Below are 12,272 nucleotides of genomic sequence, written 5' to 3'. Positions count from 1 at the left end.
GCACGTGTAGCAACAGAAAAAATGAGCCAGGGAGTGCAGACTCTCTACCACTTGTATTCGGTACTTACCAAGATTCCAGAAGGTCTAACGATCGCCTGCCTCGGTAGCGCAGTAGGCAGCGCGTAAGTCTCATAATCTTAAGGTCGTGAGTTCGATCCTCACCCGGGGCATCTAATTTTCTGTGACTGAAGGTGGTGCTGTTGCTAGGGCGCCAACTTATTTCTTGTTTGTTATCCGCAACGTTTCAACGCTTCAGCGGGAAAATGTTTACTTCCTGTTATTGCTACATACAGCTTCCCTATTCCTCTTCTCCCAGCAGAGCATGAAGCCAAAAGCATTGCTCTGCGACGTTTGAGGTGCGCGCCTTGCCAGTCAGTATGTGCAAAGATGCTCGCAAAGAGAGCGACAATGCGACAAGCGACCGTACGAACGGTCGAATGAAACGGCCGCATCCGGTGTGGTCTAGTGGCTAGGATACCTGGCTTTCACCCAGGAGGCCCGGGTTCGATTCCCGGTACCGGAACGGAATTTTTTCCACACGAATCGTGACAAGTTTGAGCTGTCCGAGCGGCCGTTTCCCGTCCTGCTCGCAATATAGCTACTGTTTCGTGACCGTCAGCAGAATATAGACTAGGGAAGCAGACACACGACGACCATAGGAATGGTGTATGGCTTCATGCCACCTGATTCCAGCGTAGGGCTGAGCAACTGCATCTGCCGAGGCCCGTTAGCTCAGTTGGTTAGAGCGTCGTGCTAATAACGCGAAGGTCGTGGGTTCGATCCCCCCACGGGCCACTTCTCTTTTACTACTGCGAAGAGGCAGCGCCGATTTCAGCTGGCGAGTGTGATGACCAAATGATCATCACCCTGCGTGGAAGTTGACAGAGGATCCGAACCCGACTCGTCGGGAAGCACTACAGCATTCACTCGGCAATGGCCATAATATCTTGAATACACTGGTTAGAGAAAATGAAAGAAAATGTCCGATTGCCGATGCGTAACAACTTTGGCCCTTGTCAGTACTTGGGCGGGTGAGCGCATGGGAACACAGGGCAGTATTGGCAGTTTTACTTCCTATTTTTGTTTCTCCTTTGTTTTCGGAGCTACAGCCCGATTCGGCCAGGGAGACGCCACCGTGAAATGAAGGGGGCGTGCTGTGTGTCCATCGCCTCGCCTCGCCTCTCCTTACCTCTCTCAGTCGTTTCTCGTGCTTGTCGTTTTGATATAGGCCGATTTGAGAGCGTCAGCTCTCGCGTCAGCTGAGCAAAGTCGAGACAAGTCGAGACACACTAAGGGCTGGTATGCAGCGAGTAAGAGGGCGAAAAAACAATAGTTTAAGAGCGCGTGGCAAAAGTACTCATACGCGAAATTAAAAGCCTGCTGCGGTGGCCGGGAATCGAACCCGGATCAACTGCTTGGAAGGCAACTATGCTGACCATTACACCACCACCGCACAAGCGAGCGCCCCGCCACCGCGCTGAGTCGGCTTCCCGCCTGTCGGCAGCGGCCGAAGGTGATCGTACCCGGCAGGCGCATTTCGAGGCAGGCTAGGGGAGCACATCCAGACGCATTCGGACAGCGTATCCGCGCACATTTCGCATCCTTTGGCAAGAGTCGGCGCCGGCGGCGCAAGAGTACGCAGAGGACCGCGTTCTGGCGGCATCTTTAAGCAGTGCAGTGCAGGATTCAGCGTCTGCAGCATCTTCTCCACAGAATGCTACGGCGCTTGACGGCAGTCCCACTTTCCCTTGAGACATCTGCTCGGGAAGCAGCGTGAAGGTACCGCTGGCCCGAGCATCGGTGGTTCAGTGGTAGAATGCTCGCCTGCCACGCGGGCGGTCCGGGTTCGATTCCCGGCCGATGCATCATTTTGTTTTTTCTCCGGTAGGGGTGCTGCGTGTCTTTCGCACTCGAACTGCGTGAGCCATGAGAATGAACCGCGGGATTCCGTGTGGAAAGAACCAATCATGCAGCGCGGACGACTGCTCGTTTGGACTCCTGCGTGCTATTGTACATACTGGCGTCGGCCTAGCATCGCAAGTTGCCTGCCGCGCCGTGAATGCACGTGTAGCAACAGAAAAAATGAGCCAGGGAGTGCAGACTCTCTACCACTTGTATTCGGTACTTACCAAGATTCCAGAAGGTCTAACGATCGCCTGCCTCGGTAGCGCAGTAGGCAGCGCGTAAGTCTCATAATCTTAAGGTCGTGAGTTCGATCCTCACCCGGGGCATCTAATTTTCTGTGACTGAAGGTGGTGCTGTTGCTAGGGCGCCAACTTATTTCTTGTTTGTTATCCGCAACGTTTCAACGCTTCAGCGGGAAAATGTTTACTTCCTGTTATTGCTACATACAGCTTCCCTATTCCTCTTCTCCCAGCAGAGCATGAAGCCAAAAGCATTGCTCTGCGACGTTTGAGGTGCGCGCCTTGCCAGTCAGTATGTGCAAAGATGCTCGCAAAGAGAGCGACAATGCGACAAGCGACCGTACGAACGGTCGAATGAAACGGCCGCATCCGGTGTGGTCTAGTGGCTAGGATACCTGGCTTTCACCCAGGAGGCCCGGGTTCGATTCCCGGTACCGGAACGGAATTTTTTCCACACGAATCGTGACAAGTTTGAGCTGTCCGAGCGGCCGTTTCCCGTCCTGCTCGCAATATAGCTACTGTTTCGTGACCGTCAGCAGAATATAGACTAGGGAAGCAGACACACGACGACCATAGGAATGGTGTATGGCTTCATGCCACCTGATTCCAGCGTAGGGCTGAGCAACTGCATCTGCCGAGGCCCGTTAGCTCAGTTGGTTAGAGCGTCGTGCTAATAACGCGAAGGTCGTGGGTTCGATCCCCCCACGGGCCACTTCTCTTTTACTACTGCGAAAAGGCAGCGCCGATTTCAGCTGGCGAGTGTGATGACCAAATGATCATCACCCTGCGTGGAAGTTGACAGAGGATCCGAACCCGACTCGTCGGGAAGCACTACAGCATTCACTCGGCAATGGCCATAATATCTTGAATACACTGGTTAGAGAAAATGAAAGAAAATGTCCGATTGCCGATGCGTAACAACTTTGGCCCTTGTCAGTACTTGGGCGGGTGAGCGCATGGGAACACAGGGCAGTATTGGCAGTTTTACTTCCTATTTTTGTTTCTCCTTTGTTTTCGGAGCTACAGCCCGATTCGGCCAGGGAGACGCCACCGTGAAATGAAGGGGGCGTGCTGTGTGTCCATCGCCTCGCCTCGCCTCTCCTTACCTCTCTCAGTCGTTTCTCGTGCTTGTCGTTTTGATATAGGCCGATTTGAGAGCGTCAGCTCTCGCGTCAGCTGAGCAAAGTCGAGACAAGTCGAGACACACTAAGGGCTGGTATGCAGCGAGTAAGAGGGCGAAAAAACAATAGTTTAAGAGCGCGTGGCAAAAGTACTCATACGCGAAATTAAAAGCCTGCTGCGGTGGCCGGGAATCGAACCCGGATCAACTGCTTGGAAGGCAACTATGCTGACCATTACACCACCACCGCACAAGCGAGCGCCCCGCCACCGCGCTGAGTCGGCTTCCCGCCTGTCGGCAGCGGCCGAAGGTGATCGTACCCGGCAGGCGCATTTCGAGGCAGGCTAGGGGAGCACATCCAGACGCATTCGGACAGCGTATCCGCGCACATTTCGCATCCTTTGGCAAGAGTCGGCGCCGGCGGCGCAAGAGTACGCAGAGGACCGCGTTCTGGCGGCATCTTTAAGCAGTGCAGTGCAGGATTCAGCGTCTGCAGCATCTTCTCCACAGAATGCTACGGCGCTTGACGGCAGTCCCACTTTCCCTTGAGACATCTGCTCGGGAAGCAGCGTGAAGGTACCGCTGGCCCGAGCATCGGTGGTTCAGTGGTAGAATGCTCGCCTGCCACGCGGGCGGCCCGGGTTCGATTCCCGGCCGATGCATCATTTTGTTTTTTCTCCGGTAGGGGTGCTGCGTGTCTTTCGCACTCGAACTGCGTGAGCCATGAGAATGAACCGCGGGATTCCGTGTGGAAAGAACCAATCATGCAGCGCGGACGACTGCTCGTTTGGACTCCTGCGTGCTATTGTACATACTGGCGTCGGCCTAGCATCGCAAGTTGCCTGCCGCGCCGTGAATGCACGTGTAGCAACAGAAAAAATGAGCCAGGGAGTGCAGACTCTCTACCACTTGTATTCGGTACTTACCAAGATTCCAGAAGGTCTAACGATCGCCTGCCTCGGTAGCGCAGTAGGCAGCGCGTAAGTCTCATAATCTTAAGGTCGTGAGTTCGATCCTCACCCGGGGCATCTAATTTTCTGTGACTGAAGGTGGTGCTGTTGCTAGGGCGCCAACTTATTTCTTGTTTGTTATCCGCAACGTTTCAACGCTTCAGCGGGAAAATGTTTACTTCCTGTTATTGCTACATACAGCTTCCCTATTCCTCTTCTCCCAGCAGAGCATGAAGCCAAAAGCATTGCTCTGCGACGTTTGAGGTGCGCGCCTTGCCAGTCAGTATGTGCAAAGATGCTCGCAAAGAGAGCGACAATGCGACAAGCGACCGTACGAACGGTCGAATGAAACGGCCGCATCCGGTGTGGTCTAGTGGCTAGGATACCTGGCTTTCACCCAGGAGGCCCGGGTTCGATTCCCGGTACCGGAACGGAATTTTTTCCACACGAATCGTGACAAGTTTGAGCTGTCCGAGCGGCCGTTTCCCGTCCTGCTCGCAATATAGCTACTGTTTCGTGACCGTCAGCAGAATATAGACTAGGGAAGCAGACACACGACGACCATAGGAATGGTGTATGGCTTCATGCCACCTGATTCCAGCGTAGGGCTGAGCAACTGCATCTGCCGAGGCCCGTTAGCTCAGTTGGTTAGAGCGTCGTGCTAATAACGCGAAGGTCGTGGGTTCGATCCCCCCACGGGCCACTTCTCTTTTACTACTGCGAAGAGGCAGCGCCGATTTCAGCTGGCGAGTGTGATGACCAAATGATCATCACCCTGCGTGGAAGTTGACAGAGGATCCGAACCCGACTCGTCGGGAAGCACTACAGCATTCACTCGGCAATGGCCATAATATCTTGAATACACTGGTTAGAGAAAATGTCCGATTGCCGATGCGTAACAACTTTGGCCCTTGTCAGTACTTGGGCGGGTGAGCGCATGGGAACACAGGGCAGTATTGGCAGTTTTACTTCCTATTTTTGTTTCTCCTTTGTTTTCGGAGCTACAGCCCGATTCGGCCAGGGAGACGCCACCGTGAAATGAAGGGGGCGTGCTGTGTGTCCATCGCCTCGCCTCGCCTCTCCTTACCTCTCTCAGTCGTTTCTCGTGCTTGTCGTTTTGATATAGGCCGATTTGAGAGCGTCAGCTCTCGCGTCAGCTGAGCAAAGTCGAGACAAGTCGAGACACACTAAGGGCTGGTATGCAGCGAGTAAGAGGGCGAAAAAACAATAGTTTAAGAGCGCGTGGCAAAAGTACTCATACGCGAAATTAAAAGCCTGCTGCGGTGGCCGGGAATCGAACCCGGATCAACTGCTTGGAAGGCAACTATGCTGACCATTACACCACCACCGCACAAGCGAGCGCCCCGCCACCGCGCTGAGTCGGCTTCCCGCCTGTCGGCAGCGGCCGAAGGTGATCGTACCCGGCAGGCGCATTTCGAGGCAGGCTAGGGGAGCACATCCAGACGCATTCGGACAGCGTATCCGCGCACATTTCGCATCCTTTGGCAAGAGTCGGCGCCGGCGGCGCAAGAGTACGCAGAGGACCGCGTTCTGGCGGCATCTTTAAGCAGTGCAGTGCAGGATTCAGCGTCTGCAGCATCTTCTCCACAGAATGCTACGGCGCTTGACGGCAGTCCCACTTTCCCTTGAGACATCTGCTCGGGAAGCAGCGTGAAGGTACCGCTGGCCCGAGCATCGGTGGTTCAGTGGTAGAATGCTCGCCTGCCACGCGGGCGGCCCGGGTTCGATTCCCGGCCGATGCATCATTTTGTTTTTTCTCCGGTAGGGGTGCTGCGTGTCTTTCGCACTCGAACTGCGTGAGCCATGAGAATGAACCGCGGGATTCCGTGTGGAAAGAACCAATCATGCAGCGCGGACGACTGCTCGTTTGGACTCCTGCGTGCTATTGTACATACTGGCGTCGGCCTAGCATCGCAAGTTGCCTGCCGCGCCGTGAATGCACGTGTAGCAACAGAAAAAATGAGCCAGGGAGTGCAGACTCTCTACCACTTGTATTCGGTACTTACCAAGATTCCAGAAGGTCTAACGATCGCCTGCCTCGGTAGCGCAGTAGGCAGCGCGTAAGTCTCATAATCTTAAGGTCGTGAGTTCGATCCTCACCCGGGGCATCTAATTTTCTGTGACTGAAGGTGGTGCTGTTGCTAGGGCGCCAACTTATTTCTTGTTTGTTATCCGCAACGTTTCAACGCTTCAGCGGGAAAATGTTTACTTCCTGTTATTGCTACATACAGCTTCCCTATTCCTCTTCTCCCAGCAGAGCATGAAGCCAAAAGCATTGCTCTGCGACGTTTGAGGTGCGCGCCTTGCCAGTCAGTATGTGCAAAGATGCTCGCAAAGAGAGCGACAATGCGACAAGCGACCGTACGAACGGTCGAATGAAACGGCCGCATCCGGTGTGGTCTAGTGGCTAGGATACCTGGCTTTCACCCAGGAGGCCCGGGTTCGATTCCCGGTACCGGAACGGAATTTTTTCCACACGAATCGTGACAAGTTTGAGCTGTCCGAGCGGCCGTTTCCCGTCCTGCTCGCAATATAGCTACTGTTTCGTGACCGTCAGCAGAATATAGACTAGGGAAGCAGACACACGACGACCATAGGAATGGTGTATGGCTTCATGCCACCTGATTCCAGCGTAGGGCTGAGCAACTGCATCTGCCGAGGCCCGTTAGCTCAGTTGGTTAGAGCGTCGTGCTAATAACGCGAAGGTCGTGGGTTCGATCCCCCCACGGGCCACTTCTCTTTTACTACTGCGAAAAGGCAGCGCCGATTTCAGCTGGCGAGTGTGATGACCAAATGATCATCACCCTGCGTGGAAGTTGACAGAGGATCCGAACCCGACTCGTCGGGAAGCACTACAGCATTCACTCGGCAATGGCCATAATATCTTGAATACACTGGTTAGAGAAAATGAAAGAAAATGTCCGATTGCCGATGCGTAACAACTTTGGCCCTTGTCAGTACTTGGGCGGGTGAGCGCATGGGAACACAGGGCAGTATTGGCAGTTTTACTTCCTATTTTTGTTTCTCCTTTGTTTTCGGAGCTACAGCCCGATTCGGCCAGGGAGACGCCACCGTGAAATGAAGGGGGCGTGCTGTGTGTCCATCGCCTCGCCTCGCCTCTCCTTACCTCTCTCAGTCGTTTCTCGTGCTTGTCGTTTTGATATAGGCCGATTTGAGAGCGTCAGCTCTCGCGTCAGCTGAGCAAAGTCGAGACAAGTCGAGACACACTAAGGGCTGGTATGCAGCGAGTAAGAGGGCGAAAAAACAATAGTTTAAGAGCGCGTGGCAAAAGTACTCATACGCGAAATTAAAAGCCTGCTGCGGTGGCCGGGAATCGAACCCGGATCAACTGCTTGGAAGGCAACTATGCTGACCATTACACCACCACCGCACAAGCGAGCGCCCCGCCACCGCGCTGAGTCGGCTTCCCGCCTGTCGGCAGCGGCCGAAGGTGATCGTACCCGGCAGGCGCATTTCGAGGCAGGCTAGGGGAGCACATCCAGACGCATTCGGACAGCGTATCCGCGCACATTTCGCATCCTTTGGCAAGAGTCGGCGCCGGCGGCGCAAGAGTACGCAGAGGACCGCGTTCTGGCGGCATCTTTAAGCAGTGCAGTGCAGGATTCAGCGTCTGCAGCATCTTCTCCACAGAATGCTACGGCGCTTGACGGCAGTCCCACTTTCCCTTGAGACATCTGCTCGGGAAGCAGCGTGAAGGTACCGCTGGCCCGAGCATCGGTGGTTCAGTGGTAGAATGCTCGCCTGCCACGCGGGCGGCCCGGGTTCGATTCCCGGCCGATGCATCACTTTGTTTTTTCTCCGGTAGGGGTGCTGCGTGTCTTTCGCACTCGAACTGCGTGAGCCATGAGAATGAACCGCGGGATTCCGTGTGGAAAGAACCAATCATGCAGCGCGGACGACTGCTCGTTTGGACTCCTGCGTGCTATTGTACATACTGGCGTCGGCCTAGCATCGCAAGTTGCCTGCCGCGCCGTGAATGCACGTGTAGCAACAGAAAAAATGAGCCAGGGAGTGCAGACTCTCTACCACTTGTATTCGGTACTTACCAAGATTCCAGAAGGTCTAACGATCGCCTGCCTCGGTAGCGCAGTAGGCAGCGCGTAAGTCTCATAATCTTAAGGTCGTGAGTTCGATCCTCACCCGGGGCATCTAATTTTCTGTGACTGAAGGTGGTGCTGTTGCTAGGGCGCCAACTTATTTCTTGTTTGTTATCCGCAACGTTTCAACGCTTCAGCGGGAAAATGTTTACTTCCTGTTATTGCTACATACAGCTTCCCTATTCCTCTTCTCCCAGCAGAGCATGAAGCCAAAAGCATTGCTCTGCGACGTTTGAGGTGCGCGCCTTGCCAGTCAGTATGTGCAAAGATGCTCGCAAAGAGAGCGACAATGCGACAAGCGACCGTACGAACGGTCGAATGAAACGGCCGCATCCGGTGTGGTCTAGTGGCTAGGATACCTGGCTTTCACCCAGGAGGCCCGGGTTCGATTCCCGGTACCGGAACGGAATTTTTTCCACACGAATCGTGACAAGTTTGAGCTGTCCGAGCGGCCGTTTCCCGTCCTGCTCGCAATATAGCTACTGTTTCGTGACCGTCAGCAGAATATAGACTAGGGAAGCAGACACACGACGACCATAGGAATGGTGTATGGCTTCATGCCACCTGATTCCAGCGTAGGGCTGAGCAACTGCATCTGCCGAGGCCCGTTAGCTCAGTTGGTTAGAGCGTCGTGCTAATAACGCGAAGGTCGTGGGTTCGATCCCCCCACGGGCCACTTCTCCTTTACTACTGCGAAAAGGCAGCGCCGATTTCAGCTGGCGAGTGTGATGACCAAATGATTATCACCCTGCGTGGAAGTTGACAGCGGATCCGAACCCGACTCGTCGGGAAGCACTACAGCATTCACTCGGCAATGGCCATAATATCTTGAATACACTGGTTAGAGAAAATGAAAGAAAATGTCCGATTGCCGATGCGTAACAACTTTGGCCCTTGTCAGTACTTGGGCGGGTGAGCGCATGGGAACACAGGGCAGTATTGGCAGTTTTACTTCCTATTTTTGTTTCTCCTTTGTTTTCGGAGCTACAGCCCGATTCGGCCAGGGAGACGCCACCGTGAAATGAAGGGGGCGTGCTGTGTGTCCATCGCCTCGCCTCGCCTCTCCTTACCTCTCTCAGTCGTTTCTCGTGCTTGTCGTTTTGATATAGGCCGATTTGAGAGCGTCAGCTCTCGCGTCAGCTGAGCAAAGTCGAGACAAGTCGAGACACACTAAGGGCTGGTATGCAGCGAGTAAGAGGGCGAAAAAACAATAGTTTAAGAGCGCGTGGCAAAAGTACTCATACGCGAAATTAAAAGCCTGCTGCGGTGGCCGGGAATCGAACCCGGATCAACTGCTTGGAAGGCAACTATGCTGACCATTACACCACCACCGCACAAGCGAGCGCCCCGCCACCGCGCTGAGTCGGCTTCCCGCCTGTCGGCAGCGGCCGAAGGTGATCGTACCCGGCAGGCGCATTTCGAGGCAGGCTAGGGGAGCACATCCAGACGCATTCGGACAGCGTATCCGCGCACATTTCGCATCCTTTGGCAAGAGTCGGCGCCGGCGGCACAAGAGTACGCAGAGGACCGCGTTCTGGCGGCATCTTTAAGCAGTGCAGTGCAGGATTCAGCGTCTGCAGCATCTTCTCCACAGAATGCTACGGCGCTTGACGGCAGTCCCACTTTCCCTTGAGACATCTGCTCGGGAAGCAGCGTGAAGGTACCGCTGGCCCGAGCATCGGTGGTTCAGTGGTAGAATGCTCGCCTGCCACGCGGGCGGCCCGGGTTCGATTCCCGGCCGATGCATCATTTTGTTTTTTCTCCGGTAGGGGTGCTGCGTGTCTTTCGCACTCGAACTGCGTGAGCCATGAGAATGAACCGCGGGATTCCGTGTGGAAAGAACCAATCATGCAGCGCGGACGACTGCTCGTTTGGACTCCTGCGTGCTATTGTACATACTGGCGTCGGCCTAGCATCGCAAGTTGCCTGCCGCGCCGTGAATGCACGTGTAGCAACAGAAAAAATGAGCCAGGGAGTGCAGACTCTCTACCACTTGTATTCGGTACTTACCAAGATTCCAGAAGGTCTAACGATCGCCTGCCTCGGTAGCGCAGTAGGCAGCGCGTAAGTCTCATAATCTTAAGGTCGTGAGTTCGATCCTCACCCGGGGCATCTAATTTTCTGTGACTGAAGGTGGTGCTGTTGCTAGGGCGCCAACTTATTTCTTGTTTGTTATCCGCAACGTTTCAACGCTTCAGCGGGAAAATGTTTACTTCCTGTTATTGCTACATACAGCTTCCCTATTCCTCTTCTCCCAGCAGAGCATGAAGCCAAAAGCATTGCTCTGCGACGTTTGAGGTGCGCGCCTTGCCAGTCAGTATGTGCAAAGATGCTCGCAAAGAGAGCGACAATGCGACAAGCGACCGTACGAACGGTCGAATGAAACGGCCGCATCCGGTGTGGTCTAGTGGCTAGGATACCTGGCTTTCACCCAGGAGGCCCGGGTTCGATTCCCGGTACCGGAACGGAATTTTTTCCACACGAATCGTGACAAGTTTGAGCTGTCCGAGCGGCCGTTTCCCGTCCTGCTCGCAATATAGCTACTGTTTCGTGACCGTCAGCAGAATATAGACTAGGGAAGCAGACACACGACGACCATAGGAATGGTGTATGGCTTCATGCCACCTGATTCCAGCGTAGGGCTGAGCAACTGCATCTGCCGAGGCCCGTTAGCTCAGTTGGTTAGAGCGTCGTGCTAATAACGCGAAGGTCGTGGGTTCGATCCCCCCACGGGCCACTTCTCTTTTACTACTGCGAAAAGGCAGCGCCGATTTCAGCTGGCGAGTGTGATGACCAAATGATCATCACCCTGCGTGGAAGTTGACAGAGGATCCGAACCCGACTCGTCGGGAAGCACTACAGCATTCACTCGGCAATGGCCATAATATCTTGAATACACTGGTTAGAGAAAATGAAAGAAAATGTCCGATTGCCGATGCGTAACAACTTTGGCCCTTGTCAGTACTTGGGCGGGTGAGCGCATGGGAACACAGGGCAGTATTGGCAGTTTTACTTCCTATTTTTGTTTCTCCTTTGTTTTCGGAGCTACAGCCCGATTCGGCCAGGGAGACGCCACCGTGAAATGAAGGGGGCGTGCTGTGTGTCCATCGCCTCGCCTCGCCTCTCCTTACCTCTCTCAGTCGTTTCTCGTGCTTGTCGTTTTGATATAGGCCGATTTGAGAGCGTCAGCTCTCGCGTCAGCTGAGCAAAGTCGAGACAAGTCGAGACACACTAAGGGCTGGTATGCAGCGAGTAAGAGGGCGAAAAAACAATAGTTTAAGAGCGCGTGGCAAAAGTACTCATACGCGAAATTAAAAGCCTGCTGCGGTGGCCGGGAATCGAACCCGGATCAACTGCTTGGAAGGCAACTATGCTGACCATTACACCACCACCGCACAAGCGAGCGCCCCGCCACCGCGCTGAGTCGGCTTCCCGCCTGTCGGCAGCGGCCGAAGGTGATCGTATCCGGCAGGCGCATTTCGAGGCAGGCTAGGGGAGCACATCCAGACGCATTCGGACAGCGTATCCGCGCACATTTCGCATCCTTTGGCAAGAGTCGGCGCCGGCGGCGCAAGAGTACGCAGAGGACCGCGTTCTGGCGGCATCTTTAAGCAGTGCAGTGCAGGATTCAGCGTCTGCAGCATCTTCTCCACAGAATGCTACGGCGCTTGACGGCAGTCCCACTTTCCCTTGAGACATCTGCTCGGGAAGCAGCGTGAAGGTACCGCTGGCCCGAGCATCGGTGGTTCAGTGGTAGAATGCTCGCCTGCCACGCGGGCGGCCCGGGTTCGATTCCCGGCCGATGCATCATTTTGTTTTTTCTCCGGTAGGGGTGCTGCGTGTCTTTCGCACTCGAACTGCGTGAGCCATGAGAATGAACCGCGGGATTCCGTGTGGAAAGAACCAATCATGCAGCGCG

At 54.6% G+C, this 12,272-nt stretch overlaps 30 non-coding genes across 30 annotated transcripts; 24 read left to right on the top strand and 6 right to left on the bottom strand.

The window, feature by feature from the left end:
• The first annotated feature begins 97 nt into the window (after positions 1–97).
• Positions 98–170, top strand: Trnam-cau. The gene has a single exon. It is a non-coding gene; the product is annotated as a tRNA-Met (tRNA).
• A 281-nt stretch (positions 171–451) lies between these two features.
• Positions 452–523, top strand: Trnae-uuc. The gene has a single exon. It is a non-coding gene; the product is annotated as a tRNA-Glu (tRNA).
• A 198-nt stretch (positions 524–721) lies between these two features.
• Trnai-aau lies at positions 722–795 on the top strand. Its single transcript has one exon. It is a non-coding gene; the product is annotated as a tRNA-Ile (tRNA).
• A 586-nt stretch (positions 796–1,381) lies between these two features.
• Positions 1,382–1,453, bottom strand: Trnag-ucc. Its single transcript has one exon. It is a non-coding gene; the product is annotated as a tRNA-Gly (tRNA).
• A 341-nt stretch (positions 1,454–1,794) lies between these two features.
• Positions 1,795–1,865, top strand: Trnag-gcc. The gene has a single exon. It is a non-coding gene; the product is annotated as a tRNA-Gly (tRNA).
• Positions 1,866–2,158: 293 nt separating this feature from the next.
• Positions 2,159–2,231, top strand: Trnam-cau. The gene has a single exon. It is a non-coding gene; the product is annotated as a tRNA-Met (tRNA).
• Positions 2,232–2,512: 281 nt separating this feature from the next.
• Trnae-uuc lies at positions 2,513–2,584 on the top strand. The gene has a single exon. It is a non-coding gene; the product is annotated as a tRNA-Glu (tRNA).
• Positions 2,585–2,782: 198 nt separating this feature from the next.
• Positions 2,783–2,856, top strand: Trnai-aau. Its single transcript has one exon. It is a non-coding gene; the product is annotated as a tRNA-Ile (tRNA).
• Positions 2,857–3,442: 586 nt separating this feature from the next.
• On the bottom strand, positions 3,443–3,514 carry Trnag-ucc. Its single transcript has one exon. It is a non-coding gene; the product is annotated as a tRNA-Gly (tRNA).
• Positions 3,515–3,855: 341 nt separating this feature from the next.
• On the top strand, positions 3,856–3,926 carry Trnag-gcc. The gene has a single exon. It is a non-coding gene; the product is annotated as a tRNA-Gly (tRNA).
• Positions 3,927–4,219: 293 nt separating this feature from the next.
• Trnam-cau lies at positions 4,220–4,292 on the top strand. Its single transcript has one exon. It is a non-coding gene; the product is annotated as a tRNA-Met (tRNA).
• A 281-nt stretch (positions 4,293–4,573) lies between these two features.
• Positions 4,574–4,645, top strand: Trnae-uuc. Its single transcript has one exon. It is a non-coding gene; the product is annotated as a tRNA-Glu (tRNA).
• A 198-nt stretch (positions 4,646–4,843) lies between these two features.
• On the top strand, positions 4,844–4,917 carry Trnai-aau. The gene has a single exon. It is a non-coding gene; the product is annotated as a tRNA-Ile (tRNA).
• Positions 4,918–5,493: 576 nt separating this feature from the next.
• Trnag-ucc lies at positions 5,494–5,565 on the bottom strand. The gene has a single exon. It is a non-coding gene; the product is annotated as a tRNA-Gly (tRNA).
• A 341-nt stretch (positions 5,566–5,906) lies between these two features.
• Trnag-gcc lies at positions 5,907–5,977 on the top strand. The gene has a single exon. It is a non-coding gene; the product is annotated as a tRNA-Gly (tRNA).
• A 293-nt stretch (positions 5,978–6,270) lies between these two features.
• Positions 6,271–6,343, top strand: Trnam-cau. The gene has a single exon. It is a non-coding gene; the product is annotated as a tRNA-Met (tRNA).
• A 281-nt stretch (positions 6,344–6,624) lies between these two features.
• Trnae-uuc lies at positions 6,625–6,696 on the top strand. The gene has a single exon. It is a non-coding gene; the product is annotated as a tRNA-Glu (tRNA).
• A 198-nt stretch (positions 6,697–6,894) lies between these two features.
• Positions 6,895–6,968, top strand: Trnai-aau. Its single transcript has one exon. It is a non-coding gene; the product is annotated as a tRNA-Ile (tRNA).
• Positions 6,969–7,554: 586 nt separating this feature from the next.
• Positions 7,555–7,626, bottom strand: Trnag-ucc. The gene has a single exon. It is a non-coding gene; the product is annotated as a tRNA-Gly (tRNA).
• Positions 7,627–7,967: 341 nt separating this feature from the next.
• On the top strand, positions 7,968–8,038 carry Trnag-gcc. Its single transcript has one exon. It is a non-coding gene; the product is annotated as a tRNA-Gly (tRNA).
• Positions 8,039–8,331: 293 nt separating this feature from the next.
• On the top strand, positions 8,332–8,404 carry Trnam-cau. The gene has a single exon. It is a non-coding gene; the product is annotated as a tRNA-Met (tRNA).
• A 281-nt stretch (positions 8,405–8,685) lies between these two features.
• Trnae-uuc lies at positions 8,686–8,757 on the top strand. Its single transcript has one exon. It is a non-coding gene; the product is annotated as a tRNA-Glu (tRNA).
• A 198-nt stretch (positions 8,758–8,955) lies between these two features.
• On the top strand, positions 8,956–9,029 carry Trnai-aau. Its single transcript has one exon. It is a non-coding gene; the product is annotated as a tRNA-Ile (tRNA).
• A 586-nt stretch (positions 9,030–9,615) lies between these two features.
• Trnag-ucc lies at positions 9,616–9,687 on the bottom strand. Its single transcript has one exon. It is a non-coding gene; the product is annotated as a tRNA-Gly (tRNA).
• A 341-nt stretch (positions 9,688–10,028) lies between these two features.
• Positions 10,029–10,099, top strand: Trnag-gcc. The gene has a single exon. It is a non-coding gene; the product is annotated as a tRNA-Gly (tRNA).
• A 293-nt stretch (positions 10,100–10,392) lies between these two features.
• On the top strand, positions 10,393–10,465 carry Trnam-cau. Its single transcript has one exon. It is a non-coding gene; the product is annotated as a tRNA-Met (tRNA).
• Positions 10,466–10,746: 281 nt separating this feature from the next.
• Trnae-uuc lies at positions 10,747–10,818 on the top strand. The gene has a single exon. It is a non-coding gene; the product is annotated as a tRNA-Glu (tRNA).
• A 198-nt stretch (positions 10,819–11,016) lies between these two features.
• Trnai-aau lies at positions 11,017–11,090 on the top strand. The gene has a single exon. It is a non-coding gene; the product is annotated as a tRNA-Ile (tRNA).
• Positions 11,091–11,676: 586 nt separating this feature from the next.
• Positions 11,677–11,748, bottom strand: Trnag-ucc. The gene has a single exon. It is a non-coding gene; the product is annotated as a tRNA-Gly (tRNA).
• A 341-nt stretch (positions 11,749–12,089) lies between these two features.
• Positions 12,090–12,160, top strand: Trnag-gcc. Its single transcript has one exon. It is a non-coding gene; the product is annotated as a tRNA-Gly (tRNA).
• The last annotated feature ends 112 nt before the right edge of the window (positions 12,161–12,272 follow it).

This window comes from Schistocerca americana, chromosome 2 (genome assembly GCF_021461395.2).
Source record: "Schistocerca americana isolate TAMUIC-IGC-003095 chromosome 2, iqSchAmer2.1, whole genome shotgun sequence".
NCBI classification, from domain to species: Eukaryota; Metazoa; Arthropoda; class Insecta; order Orthoptera; family Acrididae; genus Schistocerca; species Schistocerca americana.
This window is presented reverse-complemented; position numbering and strand designations above follow the sequence as displayed.